We start from the raw sequence: 19,949 nt of genomic DNA, 5'->3' as shown, positions 1-19,949 counted from the left end.
ATGACCTTACAATAGAAAAAAAATATTATTTTATACCTACTGAAAATGGTGTCTTAAATACTTTATAATAATATGAGAAAATGCTCAAAATATAATGTTAGCTAAAAAAAAGAAAAAGCAATATACATTGTAAGCTACAAAGCTACAGGTATGTCGGGGTGGCTATTCGTGTATATATGTGGTATGACATTAGAGAAAGCATACCAATATATTCACAGTGGTTCTTTCTGAGTGTTGGGAACATAAGCAATTTTAATTTTCTTTCTTATGTTTCTCTATGTTTTCCAAAATGTCTACAATTATGGTCTTCTGCATGATCAGGAGATAATTTCTGTGAAGAGAAAAAATGAAAAGAGAAAAGCAGGTCTAGAAAAAGCTCTTTATATAACTACCAGCTGACAACAGAGTGATAGCCATGTGCGGGTGCTTGACACAGGCATCCTAAGTGATCTTCACAGCAGAGCTGGGAGGGGGGCCTTAGCAGCCCTGTTTTTTAGATCCAGAAGATTCCAAGGCTCAGGAGGTTTAAGTGTCTTGTTCAAGATCTTGTCCAAGCTTCTTGGGGCAGAATCTGATGTCACACCTGTCTGTCTGATTAACATGCGTAACCCACGAAATGACTTAAATTCCTACCAGGCTGAAACCTGTCTTAACCGTTTCTTGAAAGCAGAGCGAGAAGAGAGAAGAGAGCATGGGGCAGGGCGGTAGTGACTTGGAGAAGAGCAAAGGACATAGAAATGGGAACCTGGGGACAAAAGCAAGAATGGCCCACTATAGAACTGAGTCAAGGGTCAACTCGGGTTCAGTTACTGAGGTACCCTCTGCCCTTGACCTCCTGATCAGAGCAGGGGTCTTATAGACCCTGGGCTAAGGGCCCTCAGTCATAACCTGCTCCATGTCTCCTGGAGGAGTGTGCAGCTGTCAGCAGGTCTTGATCCCAGGCGCAACATGAACAGCAATTGAGAGCACATGGTTCAGAGGTTTTGCCTTTTAACTGTGACATGTTAGATTACAGGAGTCCAGACGGGACCTTTAAAGGACCCCTCTAGAGTCTCATCTCTTTCCATAGGAAAAAAAGTCATCCTCAGAGAGGGAGAAAATCTTTTTTTTTGTTACAAGTTGGCTGTACTAAAATGGGTCGAGTTATCTGTGTGGGTGGAAATTTGTTTGGTTAGAGATTGAATTCTTGATTTGCATCCAATCCTTTCTAATGATCCATTTAAGGAAAGAGAAATACTCCCACACAGTATCAGCATACAAAGTCTTGAGAAACCTGCAACTCTCTGGCTTTATCTAACAATTAGGCTCATCCCTGACTCAGCCTGCTCAAGTCAGGAGCCTTGCCGGAATGCAGTCAGCTCCTGAAACAGATATGCGAGCTCTTATTTCATCACCAAAACATCTTTTTTGAACAGCAGCACTGAGCCCTGACACGCAGAACAGCCTGGATACAATTCTCAGGGTGCAAGTCAGCTTAGAGTGATTGCCTCCCTATTAAGAATATCACATTTCCCAATGACAAGTCCTCCCTCGATACCCTGCCCCGATTCCTGTCTATTTCCTGGCTGGGCCTAAAGTTTCTTTGATGAGGACAAATTCTTCATTGAAACCCAAATTAACATGCATACCCCATGAAATGACTTAAATTTCTAGCAGGCTGAAGCCTGTTTCCTAAAAGCAGAGTGGAGGGGGGGAGTACATGGGGCAGAGAGGTAGTGACCTGGAGAAGAGCCAAGAACCCAGAAAGAGGACTCTAGGGCCAAAGACAAGACTGATCAACTTCAGAACTAGGTCAAGGGTTAGCTCTAGCTCACAGTTAATGAGGCACCCTTTTGTCCTTGACCTCCCTGTTCAACACAGATCAACTTCCAATGTCACCTTTTTTTTTTTTTTAATCCAGAGAGATACACAGAAGGTCTTCAAGAAAGTGGACACCCTAATTTGCCTTTTGTCTGTGAAGGTCATGGATATAAGGTTCACTTTATGTTGTGATGAATAGAGGCATGAACTAGGTAGGCATCAATCAGCTTTGCAAATGATTTCACCTCTCTAGGCCAAGGTTCTCTTGTCTGTAAAAAAAAAAAAAGGTGGTCAAGCTGGAAATTTTCCAAGTCTCTTTCTAATTCTAAAAGATTGCTGCTCCTGAGTCTCCCCCCATCTCCACCAAAATAAATAAGTAAACAAATAACCTGTGCCTTCTTGGATTCAATAGAGCATAGGGAATTCTTTTCTCCTCCGGGAATGAATCAGAAAAACCCGTGGGGCATTTGATCCACCCCTTTGAGGCTCTCCCTGTCCACATTTGATGGCGCATAAGGAACAGGAAACACGAGACTTATCTGGATTCTTGGTCTTTGCTGCTTGCCAGTTGTGTGTGACCTTGGAAAGTCTTTGCACTTCTGCTCTTTATCACTAGAAATGAGTATAGCTTCTGCCTGGAAAAATCTGTGGGAGGTAGGAGTTGAGGCATGTAAAGTGCATAGAATAGTGTCTGCCTCCTCACTAGTTGGCTGCCTTCCTTCCTTCTTCTGTTTGAGTCAGATCTTTCTTCATGTGGTAGGAGGAGGGAAGGCCAACAACCACTCCAGAGAGCTGTCAGTTAAGCTTTAGGATCAGCTGCTGTAACAAAGAGACCCTAAAATGCACCGGTCCAAATGTGTTCAACAACAGTCAGAGGCAGGTGCCGGGTGAGCACCTTTCCTCTATGAGTCAGTCCTAACTTTCTACATTCTAATCTTCAACAAGACTGGCTCAGGGCCTGCCTCTCTAGGAGGCCCCAGGGGACTCCATCTATCCACAGGGATCACACCTAGTCACAACCCTCAGGGGACTTTCAACTTGCACCATTTTGTCAATCACCATGTGATTGACAACTTTAGGTGAGGAAGTCTTGACTCCTTCCCTAGATGGAGAGCTTCCTAAAGTCAAGGGCCTTGTCTTCTTGATCTTTATCTCTACCCTGTCCCCAAACCCAGTCTCAGAAAAGTGTGCACGTTGGGATCTCAGGGTGGATTTGACTCTGAGTATACACGTTCCTGGGGGATCAGTCACCCACGAGCGGGAAAGCTAGAGTGTTGACTTAGTCACCACCACCTTAAATGTTTTTCTGCTGAACTACCATGTGATTTCTTAATTTCTTCCAATAAATGAAAGAAAAAAATGTGTGCCTTTGGATTTTATGTGTGTGTATGAAAATGAACTCTCATGGAAGCCCTTGACTCATCACAGATTCAAGAAATGGACGTTTTATATGTGGACATAGGGAAGTATTAGTTTTCCTGTTATGTGCAAGATAGGAAGGAGCCTTGGACAGAAGTGACTGAAATGTCCAGTGGGGTCAATATCTGTATTATTGTAAGTTTTTATAGAATTAAAATTCTTAGTGGAAAAACAACTACAGTCATGGAGTTTTGGTAAGCGTCGTCCCTGATTTAGCTGCTTATGGCTAGCAATCCCAAATAGCAATATAATTCAGTCATCTACCTCGATGCTGACTTCACAGTGTCACAAGGAAAAACACATTGCTCAAGTGAGCAGGTCAATGGGATCTCTGCAGAGACGTGCTATAGCTGAAGGGCAAGGAGCCATAGTCAACTGCTTTAAAATTTCAAACTAACTTTCTTGTGGTCATCCTGTGATCGACTCAACTTCAGATTCTTTCTGCAGAACATTGTGTTAGGCAGCTTTACATTACTGTAAAAAAAATACTTGAGATAATCAACTTTAAAAGAAGAAACTCTTGTTTTGGATTAAAGTTTTGAAGGTATCAGTTCATAGTCAGGTGTACTCATGTTTTGGGGCCTGTGGCAAAGCTGTACCTCGTGGTGGGAGTGCATGTAAAGGAAGCTTCTCACTCATGGCAACCAGGTAGCAAGAGAAAAGAAGAGGGAGGGGCTGAGTCCCAATATCCCTTTAAGAGCATGTCCCCAGTGACCTAAATTCCTCCCACTAGGCCCGAACTCTTAAAAGTTCTATTACCTCCCAATAGTGCCCTGGGTTGGGGGCCAAGCCTTTAACACCTTGGCCTTTGGGGACTTTTAATACTCAAACTATAGCAAACATCTAGTCTCTGTCCCTGCTGCACCTTTAAACAGAATTTCTACAATATGTGAACCATTATGTGTCTTTTTTTTTTTTTCAAAGCCAATCAATTTTTTTAATAATACTAATAAAACTATATTTTTTAGAAGTATTTAAACTACAACTCTTTTCCCCAATTACGGAGTAGAATTCAATTATTAAAACAGCAGTTATTTCATATAAGCTGTAACAAAGACAGCGGCAGATGAAAAAACTAGGCTCCCCAAATACGACTCATTTGTACTGTGTGCCAGGAAAACACCTGCCTTAAATTTCCATGCCAATTTACAATTCCTGTACTGTACCAAGAAAAAAAATAGTGGCTATTGAAAATACTACCAGGACAGCTATCTAAAGACATGGTAGTGTGTTAATGGTACAAAAAGGACACCATATAGTTTTAAAAATCTTACAAATCTTACACAGCTGTACATTTCAAAATTTCCTTTAAAAAGGAGTGAATTTATGTGCAGAGGGGTTAATAACAAGAAAAAAAAAATACTAGAACCAACTTAATAGTCATCATCTTTCTCCTTTTCCTTCTCTTCGTCTTCTTTGTTTTCCTCCAACCATCAGAGCTGGGTGAGCAAACTCTGATGATCTTCCCCTCCTTTTTTTCCTACATCAGGCTTTCCTTTAGCTTGGTACACAGCAGTTTCCTTTCTGTATTTTCTTTTACCATAATGGCCTTCTTAACCTAAAGCTGCTTGTCACCTGTGATGGTGTTATTCCACAATTCTTCCAGTTTCTTTGCAACATTGTCAGTGAACCATCTGGGGTATTCTCCTTTAATTTGGGGGAATATTCAGAACACAATAAGAAAAAGGCTGAAGAAGACCTTTTGGGTGCATTGGGATCCTTGAGCTTCCTTTTTGTTTCCCCTTTGGGCGGGGAGCATAGATTTTCATTTCTTTTTTATAACAAGCCCTATCTGCCTTTGCCATTTCTGCACATTTTATCTTTCTCTTTAGTAGACATGGTCTTCCACTTCTCTGAGCTTAGAAAACTGTGAGAAGTTGACTGCAGAAGCTGAGTGCTTCTTCTGTTCTTTCCAATAAGTTTGCACAAAGAATGCATATGATGATGTCTTGCTGCTTGGATTCTTAGGGTCTTTCTTTTTTTTTTTTAATTTTTTATTGTTGGCTGTTCAAAACATTACATAGTTCTTGATATATCATATTTCACAATTTGATTCAAGTGGGTTCTTTTTTTTTTTTTTTGATTACTAAAACTCTTATAAATAAATGACAAAGCTTCTGCGTTGGCTGCTGGTTAGAGCTTATGTCTCTATATTTATCCAGTCTCATAAACTGGGGCACTCACACAGTTGTACAGATTGTGCCCTGCGTTACTCTAAGGAGTATCATTTACATGAGCCTCTATGGCAACGCCCAAGTTACACTGATGCATCTTATTCCAGGAAAGCCCTATTCTCTGCAAATAAAAGCTTTCTGTTGTTAAGCTTTCAATGAAGCTTGACTGAGAGACATGGGCCCAAGAGTCATGAAGCATGTCTGTCCCTGGGTCTGTTTCTGGATCTATCCAGATTAATAAGAAGCTGGGTCATTGGCCATGGTCTTCTGGCTGCATACAGTTGCTTTTATGTAATTATGCTTCGGCATAAAGCATTGACCACATTGTAGAATGCAATAAGAGACAGTGCAGATGCTCCAAGCAAGGACCCAGCTGGCAAAATTGCAATCCCTTTAGAAGAAGTTGCTTTCTGGTCTCAGTATCGGGAAGAGCTATATTCTCCCTGATGTGATTTCATGGGTGGCACTGTGACTCATATGACCGAGGCTGTTTACATGTCCATGCATAATGACTGTTAGAAAGTTAGGAGGCTCAATGCCCGATGATATAACAACATTGCAGTGTAAGCTTCCCACCCTTGCCACAGTTCTACCTTCACCTCATTCATCAAAGCAGCAGGCAGCTCCAGGATACCAGGCACACTCATGATCAGAGACTGTGAGCTTGCTGTCCCTGTCTGGAGGGCAGGCAGCTCCTGAGTGCCCACCATCTGCCAGACATTGTACCAGATACTGCTTTGAACATAAGAGACGAAGTTCCTACCCACAGGAAGATTGCAGACCAGTGGAGGAATGCACGATAAACAAATGATAAGTTTCCATTTAATACAATATAATACATCTGGGTGATAAAGAAGTAGAAAATGAATTAGAGAAGAAGAATGAGTACAAAGTGGGGAACATTAAATAGGTATGATACCCAGAAGGTGCCACTTGAGCAAGGCCTGGGGAGGTGAGAAGTGCACTGGGCGGATCACTGGGGAAAGCCATCCTAGAGAATGGGGTCAGCAGGAACAGCAGGTTCACAGTCCCTGATCAAGAGTGTGCCTGGCATGCTGGAAAACAGCAAGGAGCTGGTGGACTGGGGTGTTGGAGGCACAAGAGGGTGTTGGAGGCACAACCAAAGCAAGGTGACACTGGGCCTCAAAGGCCTTTGCTGTACTTGGACCTTTGTGCTGTATAGAATGAAAAGTGGATAGAGGGTTTTGAGCAGAGGAGTGACGGAATTTAAAAGGATCACTCTAGCTAATGAGTTAAGAACAGACATAGGAGACTAAGGTAGAAACTGAGAGACCAATTGCAGGCATCCAGAGGCGACAGGGTCTGAGCCAGCATGGTATAGAAGCAGGTGAGGAGGGGTTATGTTCTGGACAATAAGATTGGTTGACACAATGTGAGATATGAAAGAAATGGAAGAGGCCAGAAAAAGTGGAAGAATGGAGTATCTTTTTATTTTAGGACTTTTTTTTTTAGGTATACATAGCAATAGAATGTCTTGTGGCACATTATGCATACATGAGGTATAACTTATTCTAATTAGGATTCTAGTGGTTGTACAGGAGGCAAAGTTACTGGAAGAATAGAGTCTCTTTAAGGACATGCTCTCCCACAAAGGAGACTGTGGGACAGTAGATTTGGACATATAAATGTGAGAGCCCTGTTAGACCCCGAGTAGGGATGAGTGAACTGGAGGGGATGAGAAGTCCTGGCTGGATAGAAACACCCCCCCCCACCCCGCATTCAGACACCCTGCAGGAGGTGACTCTGGGCACTGTGGGTAGAGAAGAGGCTCTCCCGGGACTGAGCCCCCAGGCAAGGCAAAGCTAGTTTCTTTGTTTTTATTTTTCTGGGGTTTTTTTCCCCCTTCAACAAAATCTAATTTCCTAGGCTGGTATTTAATTAATTTTATTCTACTACATTCAGTTTCATAAACCTCCTGAAAATCTTTTCACATAAAGTCAAACAGAGCAAAAACAAGGCAGAAGTCACATCGATTGATCCTTTAGGAATTGATCCTTTAGGGAACATATAAGTGCCCTCCTGTGTCATGCAAAAGAGCTGAGGATAGCCCAGCCTGCGTGACACTCAGCAGAAGTGAGTGATAAGTACCTAGCATGCAAATAATCATATAATTAAATAATATCAGATTGTAGCAGAGGCAACGAAGAAACTAGAACAAAGAAACAGAGAGTAGATAGGAGAGGGAGTGGTGGCCAGAAACTAGCATGATGAGAGGAGCCCGGCAATGTCATGGCAGCAGATCACCCAGGCCAAGGGTGGGAGTGAGCTTGCCAGGTCAGGATGACGGGAGAGACTGGCTTGTGCGGCTGGAACACACTTCCAGGGGGAGATGCGTAGGTGGTAGGGCCAGGGAGAGGGAAGGATCAAGGTCATGTCAAGCCTCACTTAGCAGCATGGCCAGACGTGACTCCTGTGTTATGGGCACTGGGAAGCCACTGCAGATTTCCCATGGGGGTGGGGGAGTGGTGACATGTGATTTGTCCTGATTGCTGAGTGTAGAAGGGCCTGTGAAGGAGCAGGGAGTTGGCCTGGAGGGTGGTGCAGCAGGCCAGCAGCAGAAGATGGGGCTGGATGGGGCTGGAGGGGTGCCAGTGGGAGGGACCAGGTGTATTTTGAACATGTGACCCATGAATTGAAAGAAGGAACAGAGAAATCAAAGATGACACCTGGGTTTTGACTTGAGCGACTGGATGGATGTTGATGCTGTTCTTGAGATGGGGCAAACTAGAAGAGGGGCAGGTCTCAAGGAGAAAGAGTGAGTTTTGCTTCTCCCATGTCCAGTCTGAGATGCCTGTTAGTCACTTGGCACTTCTGCACGTTATCTACAAAGAAAGTCACACATCCGCTCAATTAATATTTGTTGAGTGAGTGAGTGGATGCCAACCCTTTGCGGACCAGGAAGGCCTGACACAGTTAAAGAGTGGCAGTTCAGAATGATGACGCCAACACCGTAGGAAGCTGTTTCTCTGATGTTATCTTGACCAGTTGTCTTAGCCACCTGCCAAGGCGTTGGCTGGGAACTATTGCCTTCATACTACAGGTGAACCATCGGAGGCTTCAGAGAATGCATGACTTTTGCCCAATGTGCCCACTCCCACGGTCAGACCCAGGGCCTGTCCCTGTATCTCTTCATCCTCGGGTTGTGTTCTTTCCATCACTCACGCCTGGCTCTTGTCAGTGTGCTGCCTGTCACTTGAGTAAAGAGTTGCTTTGGAAGGTGCCCACGTGATGTGGGACTAACTGTGGCCCTCCTGGCCATGGTGATTCTGGCCCATCAGAAGATGTGGGACCCGATTCCAACTCCAAAAGAGACCTGGGCCATCAGTGGGCAACCTGAAGCTGGCTGGGACTTCTGAACAGTATGAATGAGTTCTGTAACAAAAACTATGATACCACTAACAGAGACTCTTCTCCTTGCTCTGGCGAGGCAAAGCCAGCCAGGGGAAGGGTAGCCCAGGCTTCCAAATGGAATTCAGCCAGGAGTCCACCGAAGCACACAGGCCTTTTCTCCAGGCAGTTGGCATCACTAGAGTTCATTAATTGGGAGCACATAGAATGGGTGTGGTGCTTTCCCACATCCTTGAGGGCCTTTAACATCCCAGTTTCTGATCTTACAATTTCACAATCAGCTTGGAACATTTCCCTTAAGAAAATTTGTTTTTGTAAACTCCCACATCAAAGGTAGAAATATAGATTTTTATTTTTGCAGGTGCAAGGGGTGTATTAAGTTATAACCATAACAGTGAACTTCAAACGTAAGTGTAAGGATCACTGGGGAGAGGAGGCGGCAGTGGTTATGAGCTCGCAATCTGAAGCTAGACTGGTTGGTTGTGTTTGACTCCTGATTCTCCACTTTCTAGTTACATGCCTTTTGGAAAGTTTCTTGATCCACCAACACCTCAGTTTACTCTGTAAGATGGGGATGATAATAGTACCTAGTCACAGATCATACTGAGGGTTCAATGAGTTAGTTTTATGTAAAGCATCTGGAATTGTTCCTGTACCAAATATTCTATAAGGAAAAACTACTACTATTGGCAGTAGTATTATTTGTATAGCTGCCTAACTTGTTAAAAGTGCTAAGTCCAGAGTCATACCCAGTTTCTGTTTCACTGGGTCTGTAGTGGGGCTTGAACATTCCAAAGCCCCTCAAGAGATTTGGATGCAATAGAACTAAGGGATCCTTTGAGAAATTGGTCTATCAAAGCAAAAATGGGCATCTAGTGTCAAAGTAGGAAGTACAACAGAGAGAAAACCGAGGGCAGAGAATAATGTACACTTCCTTGATTCACAGTTTCACTCTTTGGTGTGAATGTGTAGAATGTGTAGAATGGAACCAGTGGGCTCTTGTAATAGATACAAAGATGGTTTCCAAAGAGAGGAATTTAAGTGAACAACAGATTTTTTTCATAATTCACAATTATTTTATTGTTTAAAAATCTCCTCTAGTAGGTTCTTTTATTGAGAAAAAATTCACATACCACAAAATTCAATGGGAAAACACACAATTCAATAGCATATAGAATATTCACAAAGTTGTACATCATCACCACTTTCCAATTTCAGATTTTCATCACTCCCTATTCCTTCCACGGTTGCAGCTCCTGGAACCACTAACCTACTTTCTATTTCTCTGGATTTGCCTCATCTTGATATTTCATTTAAAACACATGATCCTTGTGACCGGAGTCTTTCACTTCATGTTTTTAAGGTTCATCAATATTGTAGCCTTGTTGTGTTTTATTCTTCTTATAACTGAATAATATTTCTTTTATATATGCACTGCATTTTATTTATCCTAGTGGATAAATAAATGCTGTCTTCATCCATTGATAGACATTTGGGCTTTTCCAATTTTGGGCTATTATAAATAATGTTTCAATGAAATCCATGTATATTTATTTGTGTAGACCTATGTTGAATTTCTCTTGATTACAGGACTAGGAGTAGAATTTCTGGAGCATCTGGGACTTCTATGTCAAACTTTTGAAGAATTGCCAAAACATTTTCCAAAGTAGCTGCACCTTTTCATATTCCTTCCAGCAATATATGAGAGTTATAATTTCTACACATGCTCACCATCATGGCATTGTCTCTATCATCTGCCTCTTATCTTAGCCATCCTGTTATTGTGAAGTGGTGTCTTATTGTGATATATTCCCATTTCCTTAGCAACTAGTGATGTTGAGCATCATTTCATATGCTTATTGACCATTTATGGATCTTGTTAGGAGAAATGTCTATTTATCTTTTTGCCTGTTTTTAAATTAGTTTTTCTATTGCTGAGTTGTTTGAGTTCTTTATATATTGTGGATATTAAATCCTTATCAGATTTACAAATATTTTTCTCTCATTCTGTGGGTATTCTTTTCACTTTCTTCATTTTGTCCCGTGAAGCACCGGACTTTTCAGTTTTGATAAAGTCCGTTTTATCTATTTTTTTCTCTTTGGTTACTTTTGCTTTTGGTGGCATGGCTAAGAAACCATTGCCAATTCAAAATTAATGAAAATTTATGTCTACATTTTCTCCTAAGAGTTAGCTCTTATATATGGGTCTTTGGTCCATTTTGAGTTAATTTTGTATATAATGTGAAGTAAGAACAAACTTCACTCTTGTAGGTATTATTTTGATCTTTATGTTTTGCAAGTTTTTGGAAATATGCACACAAAGAAAATGAACAAATCAAGATGTATGGCTTGCTGATTTTTCACAAAGAGCCCACTTGTGTCCCCAGCCCCCGGATCAGGAACCAAGCAGTAACAGGCTTAGAGACACTCATGATCCCTTCCAGCCACTGTCCCCTACAAGGGACTCCACTATCTTGACTTTTAACTCAGAGTTTTGTCTGTTTGGGGACTTTATAAAAATGAAATTATATAGCATGTATTTTTTTGTGCCTGGTTTTCTATTTTTTCACTAAGCATTGTTCGTGAGACTCATGGTGTTTCATGTAGTTAGAATTCATCTATTCTCACTGGTATATAGGAGATATATATAAATTCTGTTGTTGATACTAATTTACATTCCCATTAAAAGTGAATGAGAGTTCGAGTTACTCCATATCTTTACCCAAACTGAGTATCATCTGTCCTTTTCCTTTTTGACCCTCAACTGGGTGAGTGGTGCTGTAACATTGGGATTTTTCAATTTGCAGTTCTTCCTTAGTCCCTTTGGGCTGCCATAACAAAATGCCATAAACTGGGCAGTTTATCAACAACGGAAGTCACAGTTTATCACAGTTCTGGAGTGTGGGAGTCGAGGATCAAGGTGATTCAATGTCTGGGGAAGGCCAGCTCTCTGGTTACTTATAGAACCTTCTTGATATGTCCTCTTATGATGGAAAGGAAATGTTTTAGTCAGGATTTTTCACTGCTGTGACTAAAAGACCTGACCAGAACAATTATAGAGCAGGAAAAGTTTATTTGGGGGCTAACAGTTCAGAGGTCCCAGTCCATAGAAATCTGGCTCTCTTCCTCAGGGCTTGGGATGAGGCGGAACGTATGGCGTAAGAGTGTGATGGAGGGAAACAGCTCACATTAGGAAGCAGAGAGAGACTCACCAGATACAAAATATATACCCCAAAGCTAAACCCCCAATGACTGACCTCCAGCCACACCCTCCCTGTCTTCAGATGCCATTCAATTAATTCTATCATGGGATTAATTCACTGATTTGGTTAAGGCTTTCTTGCAATGTCTCACACATGAGCTTTTGGGGGACATGTCACATCTAGACCCTAACAGGGAGTGTTCTCTCTCAGTCCCTTGTAAGGGCACTAATGCCAGGCATGGGGATTCTGCCTCCATATTCTGATCACCTCCCCTCTACCTCCTGCTGCTTTGGGAGTAAAGATTTCAATGTAAATTTTTAGTGAGACAAATTCAGATCATTTATTGGCTATTTGGATATTCTCTTTATTAATATATGCTATTTATTTTTAATCTCTTAGTTCTGATTTTTTAATATTTTTATTGCATCTCTTATCATCTATACATAATATTTTCCCTCTGTTTCCTTGCTACTGAGAGATTCTCTTTTCCTCTGTCTTCTAATTAATTTATGATATTCTGTCCTTTCAGGAAACCCATGACAATATTCATTAGGAAACACAGAATAAATGAAGATTTTTCTTTTAGGCTAAGGAAGATTCCCTTGATAAGCAGATGGAATAGTGTAGGGAGAAAACTGGAGTGTATGCTGAGATCCCCCTTTCCTTAGGCAGTCACATCACCTCTGTTCAGTCTGGGCTAATACATTTCACACTGTGACATTTGCCTGTCTTCTCCAGTTGCTTCATGTTTGTATGTTCTATGCACCCTGACTACCAGTATTTTTTTAAAGTACTATCTTCTCCTTTATATATGCACCCTTCGCTTTGCCCTAAACAACCCTGAATGCAATGGGACCACAGCAAACCTAAGAACTTTGAATGTGGAATTTCATGTTGAAGGCACAGGGCTGACTCTCTCCTGTCATTGACCATGCTTTTTAAGTTTGAGGAAGCTGTGACAGAGAAATGTGCATCCTGCTGTCACTTTCCAACCCTTCCTGTCATCAGGGCTTTGGGTTCCCAGGCTAGGATATGACCTATTTAGAACATTTTGTTAACCCTTCCCAACAAGCCTACAGAGAAGCATGTTTTATAAAGGTAAGAGCAAATATCTATCCCCTTTCTAACACAGATGTGGTTTCTTCCTGAGAACCTAGCAAAAGAAATCGACTAAAATTATTTCAAAATTATTTTCACACACTGAATAGTCCAGCAACATAAGGTGATATAAATAAGATACAACAGAAAATCCAATGAAGGGAATCTTATTATTTAAATACTTACTTGAAAGATATTAATATGTGGTGAAATCTACTCATCCATTCACCCTCCTATGTCAGGCAGGCTGGTACCATTGCCTGGACCACTGGGCGATTCTGTAATAACCTAAAATAAAAGGGAACTTTCTCAGAATGGGAATTTAAACTTTTTTTCACAGGTCTCAGGACAACTAACATACTAGATGGGTCCTGGATGCTGGGGAGGGAGGGAGACAGGAGCTATTAGGCAATCTTTAGTTGCCCAAAACATAAGAATTTTAGTGTTAAAGTTGCCAGTTTTAGGGTAGAGGGCTAAGTTCTTGGGATCTGGAAAATAAAATAATATATCACTAAGAATCTCTAAGCCTAACAGGGATGGGAAATAGACTTGATTTACACTTACAAATAGACTTGATTTACACTTACACTTGACTTACACTTACATTTACAAAGGAGAACTTCCCTGGAAATGAGATCACCATCCATGGGGAATCCTGCCGCGGGTATTCTGGGAAGTGCCAGAACCTTAGGGGCTTGGGAAATCTGATTCCAAACTTGAATGTCTCTTCTCCATGCATGTTCTCTCTTCCTGTGGATAAGTATCATATGAATTTCCCCTGTCTTTTAAGGATTATAGGAAAAGATATCTCAAACCAAAGCAGATTAAAAAAACAAAAAAGAAACTCACCATATTAGAGCCCCTGAGGAACTTGGGTCCCACCATGATTGCTAAAACAGTTTTGACTCCTGCAAAGCAGCTAGCTAGAGAAACATTTGGGGGTGAGGGATGGGGAGCAGAGTGGCCAGGTGCTGAAGTTGACATTCCTAACTTGTGTAAAGGCCTAGGCTTTACCACTAATAGCTATGTGGTTTGGGGTAAGTTAATTTCTATGAACCGCATTTCTTCTTCTGGAAAACCAAGATAAGGCTACTTACCTCAAAAGCTTGACTTGAAGCACAAGTAAACCATGAACATAAAAGCTCATGATGAATTAGAAGGTGACACATAAAGAGACAATCATTTCTTTGCCTTTTCCCTTAATCCTCAGTAGAAATTCCCTTTCCTTTTCAAACCACCTCCCAGACCCCAATCCCAAACCTGGGGAATCATTTCAGGCATTCAGAAGATAGTCACTTAAATCTTTCTTGTCAAGGTGAACAAAATATTGAATAGATGAGTGGCTTCGGTCCTTTAACAAATAGTAGGTGCCTATTCAGTTTCAGGTATTAATTTATGTTATTAAGTCTTGGTAAGTACCAAAGAAACAGCTGTGAACATAACAGACATAAATCCACATCCTCTTGGAGCTTCCACGGCAGAGAGAGGAGAGACCCTGACCACATAAATCCTTAAACACAGAAGAGACTGACTGGTGGTTTGTGCTACAAGGAAAGGAGTGTGGGGCAGGAGAGCAAGAAGAGGCTGGGTGGGGCTAGGCTCTCAAGTGATGAGTTGGGGTCTTCCTCTGAGCCCCAATCAATTCCAAAGGGTGGATTTTGGGGGGGATGAAATTCACTTTCCAAGTTCCTCTCTAAAAAGATATCATTTTCCTCCCAACTCAGCCATCACTCTGGTCCCAGACACACAGCAGCCAGGTCTTGGGTCAGAAGCCAGACAGCAGCTGTAAGGGACAGCATTGACCGGCTGGGCAGACGAAATGAGACCCATGGGTGACGCTCCAGGTCACCACCCTGGAAATTAGATCACCTTGGGAAAGATTTTTCACCTTAGCTGTGTCTAAAAAACCCTGCACTATGTTTCCTTGAATAGAATTGGACAGAGACCAGTTTCATGCTCTTCAAAGCCCTTCCCTGTTTGTATTGTATGAATGACACATTCCTGTCTGAACTCAGCTAGACTAGTAGCCGCTGATTTCCTAGCAACGATTCCTGAATGATTATTGCATGGAATTCAATTAATACTGGCACAGAAATACACGTTTATATTTTATTTTTTAAAATTTCACAATTCTTTCTCCATGTCTCCCTGCTACTCAATCTCCGTGTTGACCATCCTTGACCAAGCTCATAGGAAGCCCCCCTTCTTCAGAAGCTGCAGGGTGGTGTTGTTGAAAGTACTCTACATAAATAATAGTCACCACGGCTTACACTGATGTAGAGCCACCACCGGCTCTTTCTTGACTTTATAGAATCATCAATTTTCTACCTCATAATAACGATAGTGGACTAACCTACAGAAAATGATTTAAATCACATAGATCCAGTATAAAAAAAAAAAACTTGTAAAACTGTCTGGTCGCAGATGACAAATAACTTGTATCTTGTACCCAATCCCAAATGAGTGGTCTGTGAGGGAGGCTCAGGTAACCAGCTGGGAAGAGAAGTGGAGAGTGATTGATTACTAATGTCTGCTGTAGAGGACCTATAGGGAAGGGACACACCTCTGGGGTATTCACCATGCCAAATCTAGTTCTGACTTCTCATTTAACAATGAGGAAATGAATATTTCAAAAGTTAATGTACTGCATCAAGATCATACAGCCAGCAAGAAACAGCTGGATCTGGAACCGGCCCTCTGGATTTCCACTTGAGTATTGTCTAAATACTAATTCCTTTTTTCTCTCTCAGTCATAAGGTCTGGAGAGGACTGATTCAATGAGGCAAGGAGAGATTAGAGACCCAGAGCTCTGTATAATGCCTGGCACACGGTTCATGGTCACCAGCTGCTCCCATGGTCCCAGCCCAATTCCTGCTCCCTCTGCCCCTCCCCCATGGGGCTGCATATCTCAAGATGTTTGGGACCCAGCAGGAAGAATGCAGGGTCCATGCAGAAGTCTAGGATGAGGCCCTGGGCCTGACCTCCTGTTCTAGGCCTGAAGTCACCCCTTTTTTGTGAACCACCCTGCCCTCACCACTCTTATCCCATTTTGGACAGGCTCAATCTCATGATGGCATGCACAGTATTGCTTTTATTTTTCTCTCAGAGTGATATTGACATAAATTGCATTTATTTCTATTTTAAAACTTAGTCTTTCCAGAAAACTTATTTATTTTGTCTGAAAAGACATTCACATGTGGATGTGACCAGAAGTGTTTTATCAAGAGATTGTTTTCATTTTTAGAAAATGAAATAAAGCCTGGATTGACTGATTTATTTACCTTTGGATCAGGAGCTGGTCTCATGACCTTTGTGCTGGTCACCTCCTCCTCCTGAGATGCTCTGCTTCCTCACTCCATCAGCCTAGTGCTTCCCTCAGGTGTTTCAAGTCCTCTTTCGACTCCGGGTGAGAAGAAGATTTGTTTAGTTCAATAATATTCAAGAGACTACCTAGTGTCAGGCATTGAGTGTGGCATTCAGGATCCAAAACTGAATACAGTGAGGGTCTGCTTTGGGGAAATGTAACCTGATCTTACAAAGAGCATATACAATGAGCCAAAGAAACAATGCTAAGCCTAGCACGTTATTATTAATCTATCTCATTTAATCCTCACTGTGAACCTACTCTTCTTGTGGTCATGGACTCTACTCTCTACTCTGTCCTCAGCATCCAGAGCAGTGCCTGACACGTGGCACCTGGGAAACATTCAACTGGCTGGATATCAATTCTTTGTAACCAACCTGCAAGGTAGTCCTCACTTTCCACTTTAACAAATGACTATCTAAGGATGATGGGAGCCAAGCAACCTTTCTAGAAGTCTCACAATTCTAAGGACTTAGGTAATTTCTTCCCAAATCCTTTGCTTTTGCTCCTCTATAGCACCATGGGTCACTGTACTTTTCTGGACTCTGTTTTCTTATCTCGACATTCAGATGCACAGGCTGCATGATCCCATGGTCCATTCAAAGTCAAAATGTCATAACCAACACCCCAAGTTGGTAGTGAACCACATACTCCCATTTTTCCTGGGAGAGTTTTTATGTGTTTTTTTTTTTTCAAAATGTATATCTCCAGCAATCATTGTAGTATACCAGCCTTTGAGATTAATCTTTCATTTTGTAAATTTGTACTACTTCCATATCTGTGTTCTGTGCTCAAGGACATCTGAAGCAGTTTGAAAGTTCAGGACTTTCTGCTATTCTACTTCATCCTAGGACTAAGGGACCACATACTTCACATCACCCCAAGATTTTTTCTGTTTAATCTCAAGGACAGCAATAAGCTTTCAGTGCTCTATGGCAGGCCTCAAATAATCTCTTGTCTTAAAATACAGAAAATATCTTTAAAAATAATCATTGATTTTGAAGGAAAAACGCATAGATTTTAAAATTTTGTGGTATCATACAAAAATCAATTATATTTCTATAAGTTGATAATGAACAATCAAAAAGTGAAGGTAAGAAACAATTCAATTTATAATAGCATCAAAAAGCATGAAATACTTAGAAATAAATTTAACAAAACAAGTGTAGACTTGTACATTGCCAATTACAAAATATTGTTGAAGAAAAATGAAAGACCTAAATACATGCAAAAAAAATCTCATGTTTACAGGCTAAATAACTTTATTTGTTAAGATGATCACATTCTAGGGCTGAGGTTGTAGTTCAGTGATAAATCACCTGCCTACCATGTTTGAGGACCTGGGTTCAATCCTCATCACCACATAAGAAATAAACAACAACAATAAAATGATGTTTTTAAAAAGGATGGTCACACTCTATAAATTTTGATCTAAACATTCAACAAAATCCTTATCAATGGATTGGGGTGTAGCTCAGTGGCAGAGTGCTTGCCTAGCATGTGTGAGGCACCATGTAAAAATAAACAAATAAAATAAAGGCATTCTGTCCACCTAAAACTACAAAAAAAATTTTTTTAAATCCTTATAAAAATCTTAACTTTTTTTTTTCAGAAATTAACAAAGTGACACCTAAATTCTTATGGAAATGCAAAGAACTCAGAATAGCTAATGCTAAAGCCATCTTGAAAAAGAACAAGTTTAGAGGACTTTACACCTGCTTCCAAATTTAAAAATTTATTGCAAAAATACAGTAATTGAGACAGTGTGGTATTCCATGGATTTATGTATCTTTCCTTTCCTAAGGAAAGATACATAGATCCATGGAATAGAATTAAGAGTACAGAAATAAACTTCATCTTTGTGGTCAATTGATTTTGACAAGAGCACCACAACAATCCAGTGAGAGGAAGAATGATGTTTTTAACAAATGGTGCTGGAAAAGATGATAGCCATGTGAGAAGAATGAAGATGGATCCCACCTCACACCATCTACAAAATTTAACTTGAAATGGACCAAAGATCTGGACATAAAGAGTTAACACTAAAAAAACTCTTAGAAAAAAACATAGATCTTATCCTTTATGACCTTTTGGTAATGGTTTCTTAGTTATGACACCAAAAGCACAAGGAAAGGACAAGAAATAGCCAAGATGGACTTCATCAAAATTGAACAATTTTGTGCTTTAAAGGACTCTATGAAGAAAGTGAAAACTACTGCACAGAAAATATCTACAGATCATCTTACCTGGTAAGGGTTCAGTATCCAGAACTCTTACAACTCAACAATAAAAAAGGCAAATAGCCCAATTTTAAAAAATGAGCAAAGGATTCGAAGAGAATTCTCCAAAGAAGTTATAAAAATGTTTAATGATCACATGAAAAGATGCTCACTGTCATTAGTCACAAGGAAAATGTAAATTTAAAAAAACACTAAAATGCCACTTCACACTATAGGGTGGCTATAATAAAAGAAAGAAAGAAAGACAATAGCAAGTGTTAGGATGTGGAGAACTTGGAACCCTCCTACATCATTGGCGGGAATGTGAAATGGTGCAGCTACTCTGGAAAACAATGTGGCAGTTCCACAAAATGGTCAACATAGAGCTATAATATGTCCTGCAATTCTACTCCTAGGTATATACTAGGAATGAAGACATAGGTCCACCCAAAAACTCTCGCATGAATATTCATAATAGCTGGAAAGGGGAAAGAATCCAAACACCCACCAACTGACTAATGGATAAACAAAATCTGGAATATCCATATGGGATATTATTTGGCAATAAAAAGAAATGGAGTACTGATTCATGCTACAACATAGATGAACCTTGAAAATATGTGCCAAGTAAAAGAATCCAGTCAAGGAAGACCACATAGTTTATGACTCCATTTATAAAATGACGAAATGCTCAAAACAGGCAAATGTGTAGAAACAGAAAGTAGATTAGTGTTTGCCAGCAGCTGAGGGAGTCATGAATGAGGAGAGACTGTTAAATGGATGCAGGTTTTTGTGGAGGAGGGGGGAGAATATTCTAGAGTTAGTGATGATGGTTGTGCAACTCTTCTTGCACTTTAAAATGGTAAATAATCAGATATATAAATTATTTCTCCATCATGGTGTTTAAAATGAATTTTGTGTGATCAAAGAAAATTCAATGGGAAGAGGAGAGAGGCTAACTGGATACCCCCAGTGAGGCTTTTGCCCCCAGAAGTTTCCCCATCTCCACTACAGCCAGGTGAACTCACAGAACTCTAATTCCAGAAGGATGCCCAAAGGCCAATGGTTCTTCACCTTCCCTCTGTATCAGATCCACTGGGATATCATCCAGCCTGCTCTACATTAGGCTTTTCCTCTCCTCCCCAAGCATTTATTATCAGACACCGGCTATGTGCTCAGTTCTGCTCTGTGCATTGTAAAGTCACTTTGCATCATTCTCCCCTCAGTGCAACAAACATTTATTTGAACATTTGTAATATGTAAGACATTTGACTGGTTTCCATGCCTTTCTGCTTATTTATAT

At 40.8% G+C, this 19,949-nt stretch overlaps 1 long non-coding RNA gene across 3 annotated transcripts in view; it reads right to left on the bottom strand.

Moving 5' to 3' along the window:
- Nucleotides 1-210: 210 nt before the first annotated feature.
- The window catches only part of LOC139707265 (uncharacterized), an 82,471-nt gene continuing 62,732 nt past the window's right edge, over nt 211-19,949 (bottom strand). Inside the window, exons 4-7 of one of the 3 annotated variants that reach the window (XR_011708884.1) lie at nt 16,345-16,463; nt 13,668-13,813; nt 13,250-13,351; nt 211-2,069 (exon numbers count right to left, since the gene is read on the bottom strand). This is a non-coding gene — a long non-coding RNA (uncharacterized lncRNA). Of the gene's footprint in view, nt 2,070-7,599; nt 8,237-9,860; nt 11,896-13,249; nt 13,352-13,667; nt 13,814-16,344; nt 16,464-19,949 lie in introns of those variants that run through there. The other 2 variants (XR_011708886.1, XR_011708885.1) reach the window with 2 other exon arrangements.

The sequence above is a fragment of the Marmota flaviventris genome, chromosome 10, assembly GCF_047511675.1.
Source record: "Marmota flaviventris isolate mMarFla1 chromosome 10, mMarFla1.hap1, whole genome shotgun sequence".
Classification (NCBI taxonomy): Eukaryota; Metazoa; Chordata; class Mammalia; order Rodentia; family Sciuridae; genus Marmota; species Marmota flaviventris.
Note: the sequence above shows the minus strand (reverse complement) of the source record. Positions and strands in the feature narration are given on the sequence as shown.